Source organism: Hoplias malabaricus, unplaced genomic scaffold (assembly GCF_029633855.1).
Source record: "Hoplias malabaricus isolate fHopMal1 unplaced genomic scaffold, fHopMal1.hap1 scaffold_50, whole genome shotgun sequence".
Lineage (NCBI taxonomy): Eukaryota > Metazoa > Chordata > Actinopteri > Characiformes > Erythrinidae > Hoplias > Hoplias malabaricus.
Genome location: NW_027100945.1, coordinates 128,252 through 140,751, shown reverse-complemented (window position 1 = coordinate 140,751; position 12,500 = coordinate 128,252). Strand labels below are relative to the sequence as shown.

The 12,500-nt window shown below is 62.0% G+C and overlaps 1 non-coding gene and 1 pseudogene across 1 annotated transcript; both read right to left on the bottom strand.

Annotated features, from left to right (window-relative positions):
- The window catches only part of LOC136682441 (28S ribosomal RNA), a 10,231-nt pseudogene extending 3,515 nt beyond the window's left edge, over positions 1–6,716 (bottom strand).
- Positions 6,717–7,132: 416 nt separating this feature from the next.
- Positions 7,133–7,286, bottom strand: LOC136682443 (5.8S ribosomal RNA). The gene has a single exon (XR_010798647.1). It is a non-coding gene; the product is annotated as a 5.8S ribosomal RNA (ribosomal RNA).
- Positions 7,287–12,500: the final 5,214 nt, after the last annotated feature.

The following is a 12,500-nucleotide window of genomic DNA, read 5'->3' as shown; positions in this document are numbered from 1 at the left end:
GACCCAGAGCCCCAGAGCCCCAGGGACCCAGAGTCCCAGGGACCCAGAGACCCAGAGCCCCAGGGACCCAGGGACCCAGGGACCCAGGGACCCAGAGACCCAGAGCCCCAGAGCCCCAGGGACCCAGGGACCCAGGGACCCAGAGACCCAGAGACCCAGAGCCCCAGGGACCCGGCGCACCGGTCGAACCTATCTGGCCCACACTTAAGCCCCCGCCCTCGGACTAAACCAATCAGCCTGCCCCGTCAAAAAAGATGCCCACTGGTAGACCTGGAACCTTAAAATATATTGGAAGTGGGATGGTTGCCCAATTGCTGTATAATATATTGCAAGTTCATCCTGCCCACTGGTGGACCTGGGAGCCAAAACGGCGCGCAATATATTGGAAGTGGGACGGTTGCGCAATCGCTGTACAATATATTGGAAGTGGGATGGTTGCCCAATTGCTGTATAATATATTGCAAGTTCATCCTGCCCACTGGTGGACCTGGGTGCCAAAACGGCGCGCAATATATTGGAAGTGGGACGGTTGAGCAATCGCTGTACAATATATTGGAAGTGGGATGGTTGCCCAATTGCTGTACAATATATTGGAAGTGGGATGGTTGCCCAATTGCTGTATAATATATTGCAAGTTCATCCTGCCCACTGGTGGACCTGGGAGACAAAACGACGCGCAATATATTGGAAGTGGGACGGTTGCGCAATCGCTGTACAATATATTGGAAGTGGGATGGTTGCCCAATTGCTGTATAATGTATTGGAAGGACCCTCCGTCAAATCTCAAAGTTCATTCTGCCCACTGGTGGACCTGGGAGACAAAACGCCGCACAATATATTGAAAGTGGGATGGTTGCCCAATTGCTGTACAATACATGGGAAGTGGGATGGTTGTCCAGTTCATTACACCCTCATCCTGGGCCTCTGATTAGGCTTGCCCCGGAGCTTACCACCGGTGCCTACCTCCAGGGGCTTATTCACCCCAACGCCCTGGTCCCCTAACCCGGCATGAATTTCACCAAGGGTCCCCTACCTCCGGGGCTCCCTATCAGCCAATACATTAAGAACACCTCATCCTGGGCCTCTGATAAGGCTTGCCCCGGAGTTTACCACCGGGGCCTACCTCCGGGGCCTAATTAAACCCAACGCCCTGGTTCCCTGAACGGGCCTTATTCAAACAACCTCTCCGCCGCCTAAGCTCCGGAGCTTCCTTTTGGCTCCCAGAGGCCCAGAGGCCCAGGCTCCCAGAGGCCCAGAGGCCCAGGCTACCAGAGGCCCAGGCTACCAGAGGCCCAGGCTCCCAGAGACCCAGAGGCCCAGAGGCCCAGAGGCCCAGAGACCCAGAGGCCCAGAGTCCCAGAGACCCAGAGACCCAGGGCCCCAGAGACCCAGAGCCCCAGAGCCCCAGAGCCCCAGGGACCCAGGGACCCAGAGACCCAGAGACCCAGAGACCCAGAGACCCAGGCTCCCAGAGGCCCAGAGACCCAGAGACCCAGAGACCCAGAGCCCCGGGGACCCAGAGACCCGGAGACCCAGAGCCCCAGAGCCCCAGAGCCCCAGAGTCCCAGGGACCCAGAGCCCCAGAGCCCCGGGGACCCAGAGCCCCAGAGCCCCGGGGACCCAGAGACCCAGAGCCCCAGAGCCCCAGAGGCCCAGAGGCCCAGAGGCCCAGAGACCCAGAGGCCCAGAGTCCCAGAGACCCAGAGCCCCAGAGCCCCGGGGACCCAGAGCCCCAGAGCCCCGGGGACCCAGAGACCCAGAGCCCCAGAGTCCCAGGGACCCAGAGCCCCAGAGCCCCAGAGACCCAGAGACCCAGAGCCCCAGAGTCCCAGGGACCCAGAGCCCCAGAGCCCCAGAGCCCCGGGGACCCAGAGCCCCAGAGCCCCGGGGACCCAGAGACCCAGAGCCCCGGGGACCCAGAGACCCAGAGCCCCAGAGCCCCAGAGACCCAGAGACCCAGAGACCCAGAGCCCCAGAGCCCCAGAGACCCAGAGCCCCAGAGACCCAGAGACCCAGAGCCCCAGAGCCCCGGGGACCCAGAGCCCCAGAGCCCGGGGACCCAGAGACCCAGAGCCCCAGAGTCCCAGGGACCCAGAGCCCCAGAGCCCCAGAGCCCCAGGGACCCAGAGCCCCAGAGCCCCAGAGCCCCAGAGCCCCAGAGCCCCAGAGCCCCAGAGCCCCGGGGACCCAGAGCCCCAGAGCCCCAGAGCCCCGGGGACCCAGAGCCCCAGAGCCCCAGAGCCCCGGGGACCCAAAGCCCCAGAGCCCCGGGGACCCAGAGACCCAGAGCCCCGGGGACCCAGAGACCCAGAGCCCCAGAGCCCCAGAGACCCAGAGACCCAGAGACCCAGAGCCCCAGAGCCCCAGAGACCCAGAGCCCCAGAGACCCAGAGCCCCAGAGCCCCGGGGACCCAGAGCCCCAGAGCCCGGGGACCCAGAGACCCAGAGCCCCAGAGTCCCAGGGACCCAGAGCCCCAGAGCCCCAGAGCCCCAGGGACCCAGAGCCCCAGAGTCCCAGAGCCCCAGAGCCCCAGAGCCCCGGGGACCCAGAGCCCCAGAGCCCCGGGGACCCAGAGACCCAGAGCCCCAGAGTCCCAGGGACCCAGAGCCCCAGAGACCCAGAGCCCCAGGGACCCAGAGACCCAGAGCCCCAGAGTCCCAGAGACCCAGGCTCCCAGAGGCCCAGAGGCCCAGAGGCCCAGGCTACCAGAGGCCCAGAGGCCCAGGCTACCAGAGGCCCAGGCTCCCAGAGGCCCAGAGGCCCAGGCTACCAGAGGCCCAGAGGCCCAGAGCCCCAGAGCCCCAGAGACCCAGAGGCCCAGAGACCCAGAGTCCCAGAGACCCAGAGACCCAGGCTACCAGAGGCCCAGAGGCCCAGAGGCCCAGGCTACCAGAGGCCCAGGCTTCCAGAGGCCCAGAGAAATTTTATTTATATTTGATTTGGACATTTTACGCTCTTTCTGGACCCTTAGACCCTCCCCCAAGCTTTGGGCGGGACTTTAGAGAGGTCAAAGTTGAATGCATCCCATTTGCAATATATATGACACTGTTAAATATATTGGAAGTTGGATGGTGTAGGTTATTCCATTCAGAAAGCCAATCAGAGCCAATCAGAGCCAAGTGACACATACTAAAGGGATGGGCCCAACGTTCTGAACTCCTAGATGGAGCACCAGTGCCCCTAGTGCTGTCCAAATGGCGATTTTGCCGCGGGTATCAAACTGGAAAAAGTTATCACTCAGTGTCCAAATGGTCATGCTTTATACGGCATTATGGATCCATAACCGGCATACAATCCCACTGTGGTCATAAGTGTCCAATGGCAATATATTTGAATGGGCCTTTGTCCAGAAAGTGTATAGTGGGGCTAACTTAAGAGAGTCATAGTTACTCCCGCCGTTAACCCGCGCTTCGATGAATTTCTTCACTTTGACATTCAGAGCACTGGGCAGAATTCACATCGTGTCAACACCCGGTCCAAGAGCCTTCACGATGCTGTGTTTTAATTAAACAGTCGGATTCCCCTTGTCCGCAGCAGTTCTAATTCGGCTGTTAGGTGCCGGCCGAGAGACCCGGCCCCGGAGGTCTCCCCCCGAGGCGAGACTCATAAGCCCGAGAGATCCACGGAGCCTAGGCTCGGCGCGCGAGGCTCCAGGGACACCGCCCCGACCCACCGAAGCCCCACCACCGGCGGTGGCCCGCTACGAGTCCACACACGCACGAGAGACCGCAACCCCCCCACGCGGACCTACGTTCCATTGCGTCCCTCCGCGTCCCATCGGGGGAGAGCGAAGGGCCGGACGCTCGAGCTTAGCCGGGGGCGGCCCACCCGGCGACGGGCGTCGGGAGCCCGGCCCGGCTTAGGTAGGGAGAGGGAGGCCGAAGGCGGTCATCCGACGGAGGTTAGTCCCGAAGGACGCTCCCCCGCCGGCATCCCACCGACGACCGGCTCCCCTACCGTCGACCTGACCGAGGCCCCCTAAGCGCCACCGCCGAGGGGGGGACACGCACCGGGGCTTAAGGTCTCGCTCGCCGCGACCCACTCTCATCGACCCCGACAGACAGACGGAGCCTTGTTCACGGGGGTTTGGATATACTGGGGGGACAATCTCTCGCCGTGCGCTTCCTCGCGCGCAGGACCCAGTGGGGGGGGGCCCGAAGGTGGACCGGGAACAGCTCCCCGTCGCACGGGCAGCACCGGGCTTTCGGACCCCGCATCAGCAGACACGGGCCCGACCGAGCTCAGCCATTAGAGCCAATCCTTATCCCGAAGTTACGGATCCGTCTTGCCGACTTCCCTTACCTACATTGTTCCAACACGCCAGAGGCTGTTCACCTTGGAGACCTGATGCGGATATGGGTACGGCCTGGGGGGAAATTCACTATACCTCCCCCGGATTTTCAAGGGCCGATGGGAAACGTCCCGGCCGTCGCATAGCGCATGCGACGCCTTTCAGAGCGTTGAGCCCCTATCTCGGGGTCGAACCCATTCCAGGGCGCTCCAGCTCTTTAGCAAGGAGAGAGAATCCTCCCCGGGGTCCCCACCGGCGTCTCCGGGTTCGTTTGCGTTACCGCCACGGGAGCGCCTCTCGGCGGCTCGATCTCCACCAATCCCAGGTACGGGGATATTGGCCCGATCCCCTTTCGGTCAGCGCGAGGCAGACGAGACCATCGCCCCAGCATTTTCCGAACGGCGCTCGCCTATCCCTTAGGACCGACTAACCCACGGCCAAGCGCTGTCGGCGTGGAACCCTTCTCCACTTCGGCCTTCAAAGTTCTCATCTGAATATTTGCTACTACCACCAAGATCTGCACCCGCGGCGGCTCGACCCAGGCTCGCGCCAAAGGCTTCTGCGCCACCGCGGCGCCCCTCCTACTCGTCGCGGCATACGGTCCCATGAGTCTCGGTTCTCTCTCTCATTCTCGCTGGCTTTTGGGGGGGGTGGGAGACAAGTACCGCCAGCGACGGCCGGGTATGGGCCCGACGCTCCAGCGCCATCCATTTTCAGGGCCAGTTGATTCGGCAGGTGAGTTGTTACACACTCCTTAGCGGATGCCGACTTCCATGGCCACCGCCCCGCTGTCTATATCAACCGACACCTTTCTTGGGGTCTGATGAGCGTCTGCGTCGGGCGCCTTAACCCGCGCGTTCGGTTCATCCCGCAGCACCAGTTCTGCTTACCAAAAGTGGCCCACTCGGCACCGTCAATTCCATGCCCGGCTCCAAGCCTGCGAGCCGGGCCTCTTACCCATTTAAAGTTTGAGAGTAGGGCGAGGCCCGTTTCGGCCCCGCGGCCTCCAGTCATTTCTTTACCGGATAAAACTTGAAGTTTCGGCGCCGGCTATCCTGAGGGAAACTTCGGAGGGAACCAGCTACTAGATGGTTCGATTAGTCTTTCGCCCCTATACCCAGGTCGGACGACCGATTTGCACGTCAGGACCGCTGCGGGCCTCCACTCAGGGTTTCCCCTGGCTTCGCCCTGCCCAGGCATAGTTCACCATCTTTCGGGTACCACCGCGTATGCTCTGGCTCCGCTCTCCGCACGTGGGAAGAGCAGGCCGGTGGTGCGCCGCCCGCCCCCTCGGAGGGTTAGGACGGATCCCACCTCAGCCGACGCGCGCCGGCCTTCACCTTCGTTGCGCCTCCGGGGGTTCTGGTCCCTTCGACTCGCATACGCGTTAGACTCCTTGGTCCGTGTTTCAAGACGGGTCGTTCGGGGTCCGAACTTAGCCGCTGACCTTAGGCGTTCGGGTGCTGTGGGCCTGGATCGCCCCCCGCATCGCCGTAGCGGGCCTAGCCCGGGGCTGAGGACAGCCCAGCCGGCCCGCTTCGACCGAACGATCGGGGGGGGCCCCCATCCCCATCCCGGAGGAGGGGAGAACGCGGAAAGGACATTGCTCCACGGCCCCGGCGTTATCGGCGAAGTCGGAGCGAGGGGCTGTAGCGGAACGCCCGTGTCCGGGGGCCGCGTGGGGCTCCCTTCTCCGGACGGACCTACCTTCACCCTCGGGCCCTTCCAAGCCTAACCGGAGCCGGTCGCGACTCACCACCACGCGGGGAAAGTACACCGGGCGGGGCCGGACCTCCGTACGCCCGACAGGCCCGAAGTCCAGAGGCGAAGCGCAGAGCCGAAGCGGGGAGCGGTGGAGTCGGCACCCCACCCCTCTCGCCCGGATACGCTCGCACCCCCGACCGCGGAACCCGACGAGCGCGGGGCCGTCCGCCCGGCTGAATCCCCCGGGGCAGTCTTCTCGGTCCCCGTACGTTTACCTCTCAACGGTTTCACGCTCTGTTGAACTCTCTCTTCAAAGTCCTGTTTCAACTTTCCCTCACGGTACTCGGTTCGCTATCGGTCTCGTGCCGGTATTTAGCCTTAGATGGAGTTTACCACCCGCTTTGGGCTGCATTCCCAAGCAACCCGACTCCGAGAAGCCCGACCTACCCGGGCGGGAACGCGGGACTCGCTACCGGGCTTTCACCGTCTATGGGAAGAAGCCACGTTCGCGAGGACTTGGTCCCGCGTCCGCACCGAGACGGATCTTACGGACTTCCGTACGCTACATTTCCCGGCCAACCCCGGTCAGGGGAAAGTGGGATTCAGCGCTGGGCTCTTCCCTGTTCGCTCGCCGCTACTAAGGGAATCCTTGTTAGTTTCTTTTCCTCCGCTTACTGATATGCTTAAGTTCAGCGGGTCGTCTCGTCTGATCTGAGGCCGCACACAGAGGTTTCTTATGCGGGGGCGAGGGCGGAGGCGGAGGGCCGAAGGCTAGGGGCGAGGGGCGAGAGCCCGGCACGAGACCGAACTCCGCGACACCCTCCCCCCCACCCCGGCCGCTCGCCCGCCCGCTCACTCGCCCGCTCGCTGGGTTTAATCGGCACTCGCCACCCCCGCGTCCGACTGCGCGGAGCCCCGCTCGGGACTCGGGGAGAGACCGTAACGGACGTGGACCCGGACCTACTCGGCTCTCCCTCCGTTCCCTGTACGGAGCTCTCTCGCAACACGGGCCCCGTGGACTGGCTCGGAACCGAGTCTTCGTTTGGGAAGACGAAGGGCCGTTTTCAGGCCCTGCGAGCTTCCAGCCGCGGTCTCTCTCTCTCAGCGGGGGCGCGGAGACCGATCGATGGGTAAAGCGACCCTCAGACAGGCGTGGCCGCGGGATGGACCCCCGCGGCCGCAATATGCGTTCGAAATTTCGATGATCTGTGTCCTGCAATTCACATTAGTTAACGCAGATGGCTGCGTTCTTCATCGAAGCACGAGCCGAGTGATCCACCGCTAAGAGTCGTATATGGGTTTGTGCCCGGCCCGTTACAGGCCGGGCGAAGGAAGCCATTCGAACACGAGACAATGTTTGACAATATTTCAAGCCGGGTGCCTTCCCCCCCGTGCAGGGGGGAAGGTCATTGAACCTGGGCGTCAACCACCGGACCGAGGAGTTACGGCCCGGGGGACGATCGCCCGAGTAGGTGCCCGAGACTTACGTGGTTTAGGAGACCGGGGTCTAGGCACCCGCCGTTCCCGGCGAGGCCCAGGGGTTTGGTTCGCTGCGTTACGGGTCCCGGTCTAAGGCATTCAGGCGTGCGCTCAAAGCCAAGCTCTCCACCCCGGAGGGTATGAGCGAGGCCCGGTGGTACGCTCCCAAGTCCCCGCTTAGGGGAAGGCGCTGGGTAGATCCCACCTAGTCAGGACCGGCGGGCACCGGCCGTCTCCTTCGGGTGTTTAAACGCATCCGGGGTTCGTGAGGCCCCTTCAACTCGCGCACCGGCCTTAGACTATTATACGGTCCGTCTCTGCGAAGCCAACATCGGGGTTATTTGCATGCGCTCTTAAGCTCCGCTCTAACCCCGCGAGGGGAAAGAGTTTCGCCCGGCGGTACGCTCCCGTCCACCACCGCCCCCTGTGCCGGGGGGATGGGTTCAGGGAGATCCCACCGAGGCCGGCGAGCACCGGCCAACGCCCTGGGGGTGAGTAAGCCCCTTTGACTCGCGCACGCACAATCAAAGCCTTCAACGATCAATGGTTTGTTTAACGACCCGGCGGGCGGCTCCGGCGCCACTCTCCCCCCCGCGAACGAGGGGGGCGGACCGGGGTACCTATGCACCTAAGGCGGTCCTCGCATAACCCCGAGTTCCGAAGCCGGCTCGCTACGTCCACCCACCCGGAGGGGGGAGAGACTCACGTCGGCCGACTACGAAAGGTACGAGGCTTCTGCGGTCCATACCTTGAAGGTACCCGCCGGGGGAGGTTTGGCCTCTCGAGTCCTACTCGACAACCGGCACGGACGGCGGGCGCCGACCGCGGCCAGGTCACCGTTATTGATCCTTCCGCAGGTTCCCCTACGAAAACCTTGTTACGACTTTTACTCCCTCTAGATGTCCGGGTTCGATCGACTTCCCATCGCCCGGAGGCGACCCCCGTTCGAGGGCCGCCCCGGGGACGGTCCGAGGACCTCACCGAGGCATCCGATCGGTAGTAGCGACGGGCGGTGTGTACAAAGGGCAGGGACTTAATCGACGCGGGCTGGTGACCCGCGCCTACTTGGAATTCCTCGTTCGAGGGGAATAGTTGCAATCCCCTGTCCCCAGCGGGGAATGGCGTTCATAGGATTGCCCGCACCTCTCGGCGTAGGGTAACTTACATGTTGAACCAGCCATTGTAGCTCACGTGCGACCCCGGACTTCTAAGGGCATCACAGACCTGTTATTGCTCCATTTCTCAAGTGGCTTCTGTGCCACAAATCGCTCTAAGAAGTTTAGCCACCGACCGCTGATTCCCACCGGGCGAACCCCAACCTTCAGGCCCGCGGTAAGCGGGAGGGCACCGGGGAGGGGAGAGGGAAGGCGAAGGCGAAGGACGGACAACCCACACCCGGAGAGCGGAACGAGGTGCGGACGGCATCGGGGAGGGAACCGAACGCGAAGGGGAGAGGCCGGAGCCACCCACTCGACGCAGAACTGAACCCCCGTCAACCGCATCACCTCCCCGAACCGATCCGGGGTAGAACCGGACCCCCGCCGAAACCCCCAACACCCCCACCCCGATGGGGACCCCCCGCGAACGGGGACCTTCGGGGATAGAGTCCGACCCAGGAGAGGGGCCGTGTAACTACTTAAAGGATGGGATCTCGTTCGTTACCGGAATTGACCAGACGAATCGCTCCACGAACTACCAACGGCCATGCACCACCACCCACAGAATCGAGAAAGAGCCGTCAATCTGTCAATCCTTACCGTGTCCGGGCCGGGTTAGGTTCCCCGCGTTGAGTCAAATTAAGCCGCAAGCTCCACTCCTGGTGGTGCCCTTCCGTCAATTCCTTTAAGTTTCAGCTTTGCAACCGTACTCCCCCCAGAGCCCAAAGACTCGTGGTTTCCCGGACGCTGCCCGGCGGGTCATAGTCGTTAACCCAACGCCGCCGGATCGCGGGTCGGCATAGTTTACGGTCGGAACTACGACGGTACCTGATCGTCTTCGATCCTCCGACTTTCGTTCTTGATTAATGAAAACATTCTTGGCAAATGCCTTCGCTTTTGTCCGTCCCGCACCGGTCTACGAATTTCACCTCTCTCGGTGCGGTACGAATGCCCCCGGCCGTCCCTCTTAATCATGACCTTTGGTCCGTCAAACCCACGAAATAGGACCAAGAGAGCGGTCGGATACCCCCCCGGCTCGGGGAACCGTGCGGCGGCCAGAAAACGGCCCCGCCCGGCCGCCTCGCCGAAGAGCTCCGACTCGCCCCCCATGGGAAGGCCTTATTCCATTATTCCTAGCTCAGTCCATTCAAGGCACGCTTCGGCCTGCTTTGAGCACTCTGTTTTGTTCAAAGTAAACGCACCGGACCCTTCCGCCCCCCACGTATTCAACCGCGGCGGACGACCCAGCTAAGGGCCTCTCCGCGGAGGAAGGGAGCAGAGGACACCGGATGAGTAGGGACAAGGTCCCGCGACCTCCACCCAGAGACCCGCGGGGGGTCCCCAACCCCCCCGGAGAGGGGCAGCTTCCCACCGCGAAGTCCGGACGGGCAGAGGCCCGGCAGCCGGGACCCGTCCCCGGATCCAACTACGAGCTTTTTAACTGCAGCAACGTTAACATACGCTATTGGAGCTGGAATTACCGCGGCTGCTGGCACCAGACTTGCCCTCCAATGGGTCCTCACCCACGGACGTAGATTGAGTTCATTTCGGTCCCGAAACCTTCAAACGGGGCCTCGCACCGATATTTTTCGTCACTACCTCCCCGTGTCGGGAATGGGTAATTTGCGCGCCTGCTGCCTTCCTTGGATGTGGTAGCCGTTTCTCAGGCTCCCTCTCCGGAATCGAACCCAGATTCCCCGTTACCCGTGGTCACCACACGTAGTCCCGTAGACTACCGTCGAAAGTTGATAGGGCAGACACTCGAATGAGACGTCGCCGCCCCGAAGGGCTCTGCGATCGGCCAAAGGTTATCTAGAGTCACCAAAGCGGACCCGACCGGAGTCGGGAGGGGGTTTTTTGGTTCTGATAAATGCACGTATCCGTGGGGGGCGCCGAGGGGGGAAGGTGAACCAGTCACCGACCACCTCGAAACGGCACCCCCACTTCCAACGCTTCGTTTGCATGTATTAGCTCTGGAATTACCACAGTTATACCAAGTAACGTGTGGAGCGATCAAAGGAACCATAACTGATTTAATGAGCCATTCGCAGTTTCACTGTACCAACGCCCGTGTGTACTTAGACTTGCATGGCTTAATCTTTGAGACAAGCATATGATACTGGCAGGATCAACCAGGCCGATCCCTCTGGTACTCAAACCCGGCTTGGGGAAAGAGAGAGAGTCGGTGGTGCGTGGAACTCGACCCCCCGAAGGAGGAAGAGACGCGCACCGCGGAAAGGCTTTTCGAACGAGACCCCCCGGAGGTGGGTCTGCAATCGGGGGTTTGACTACTTGGAAAATGTACGATTCAAGGCCCGGACGGTGCAGGCTAGGGGCCGGTTCCTTCCCTCAATAGGATCCCGACCCTAAGGCACCACCGACTCGGACCTTTTAACGGACCCAAACTGCGGTGGAAATTAGACCGACGGATCGGCTAAGTCTCCCTCGGAACGATTCTGGGACAAGCGGACCCCCTGTTACGGGGGGTCCACGAGCCATGGAGGCTGGAGCACGTGGCGGGGAGGATCGTTCTAAAAGCCGGTATTATTTCGGATTAGAAGCCTGCCCCTGGTGCTCCGGGTATGCCGCATTTCGAACGGGCGTAAAGGACGTCCGTTTAAGGGAAGAGAATGGAAGAGAATTTCCTGGCCCCCTCAAAGCGCGAGGAGGTCGGCATAGGTTTTACGGTACGCCCCCCCCGGAGCCGTCTGATGTTCAGAAGACGAAGGGTTTTGCCCCCAATCTCGTAAGGTCGAGGGCTCACCACCGAACTTCCAGCCGCGGTCCTTGGTAGGACCGATACGCGGACAAGCCGCAAAATCCTGGCCCCCTCGCAGTGCGAGGAGGTCGGCAAAGGTTTTACGATTCGCCCCCCCGGAGCCTACGGTTAGTTTTCTCGATTTAAGAAGACGAAGGGGGTCGGGCCCGGGAACCGTAAACCGAGCGCCTCTTCCCCTGCGAACTTCCAGCCGCGGTCCGTTTAAAAAGACCGATCCGTGACACCTCTAATGCGCTCTTTGCCTCCGGCCGTTTCCAGCGCGGGGGCCCGGTGGTGCGCTCCCAAGTCCCCGCGGAGGGGAAAATCTGGGAGATCCCACATTAGACCAAGCGGAACGCCGGTCTTCGCCTCGGGGGTTTGTATGCCCCTTTCGACTCGCGCACGGGCAAGAGTTAGGTTAGGAACGGGGACAACTGCCGGCGGGCGGCCCGTCGCACCCACCCCGCAAGTGGGCAGGTGGTCGGTGGCCTGTGGACCCGCCGCTCGGATTCGTTTATAGTAGGAACCATAACGGGGTACAACCCTCATACGCTCGACCCCCTCACGCCCAGAGAAGTGTTCACCTCCCTGGGCATATATCGAACGAATCATCGGGATTGAAGGGGAGGCCACCCAAACCATCCCCTTAGCCCAGAGGGGTGCCAGTCCTCGGGCTTCGGTATTCGCATCACCGGGGTCTATGGAGGTCTCGACTTAGGTTTTGAAAACCTCCAGAGGGGGGGCCGGATTAACCACCACCCTAGCCCAGAGGGGTGCCAGTCCTCGGGCTTCGGTATTCGCATCACCGGGGTCTATGGAGGTCTCGACTTAGGTTTTGAAAACCTCCAGAGGTGGGGCCGGATTAACCACCACCCTAGCCCAGAGGGGTGCCAGTCCTCGGGCATGTCACTTCGCATCACCGGGGTTCTATGGAGGTCTCGACTTAGGTTTTAAAAACCTCCAGAGGGTGGGGGCATATCTTATCCCCACCCTAGCCCAGAGGGGTGCCAGTCCTCGGGCATGTCATTTCGCATCACCGGGGTCTACGGAGGTCTCGACTTAGGTTTTGAAAACCTCCAGAGGGTGGGGGCATATCTTATCCCCACCCTA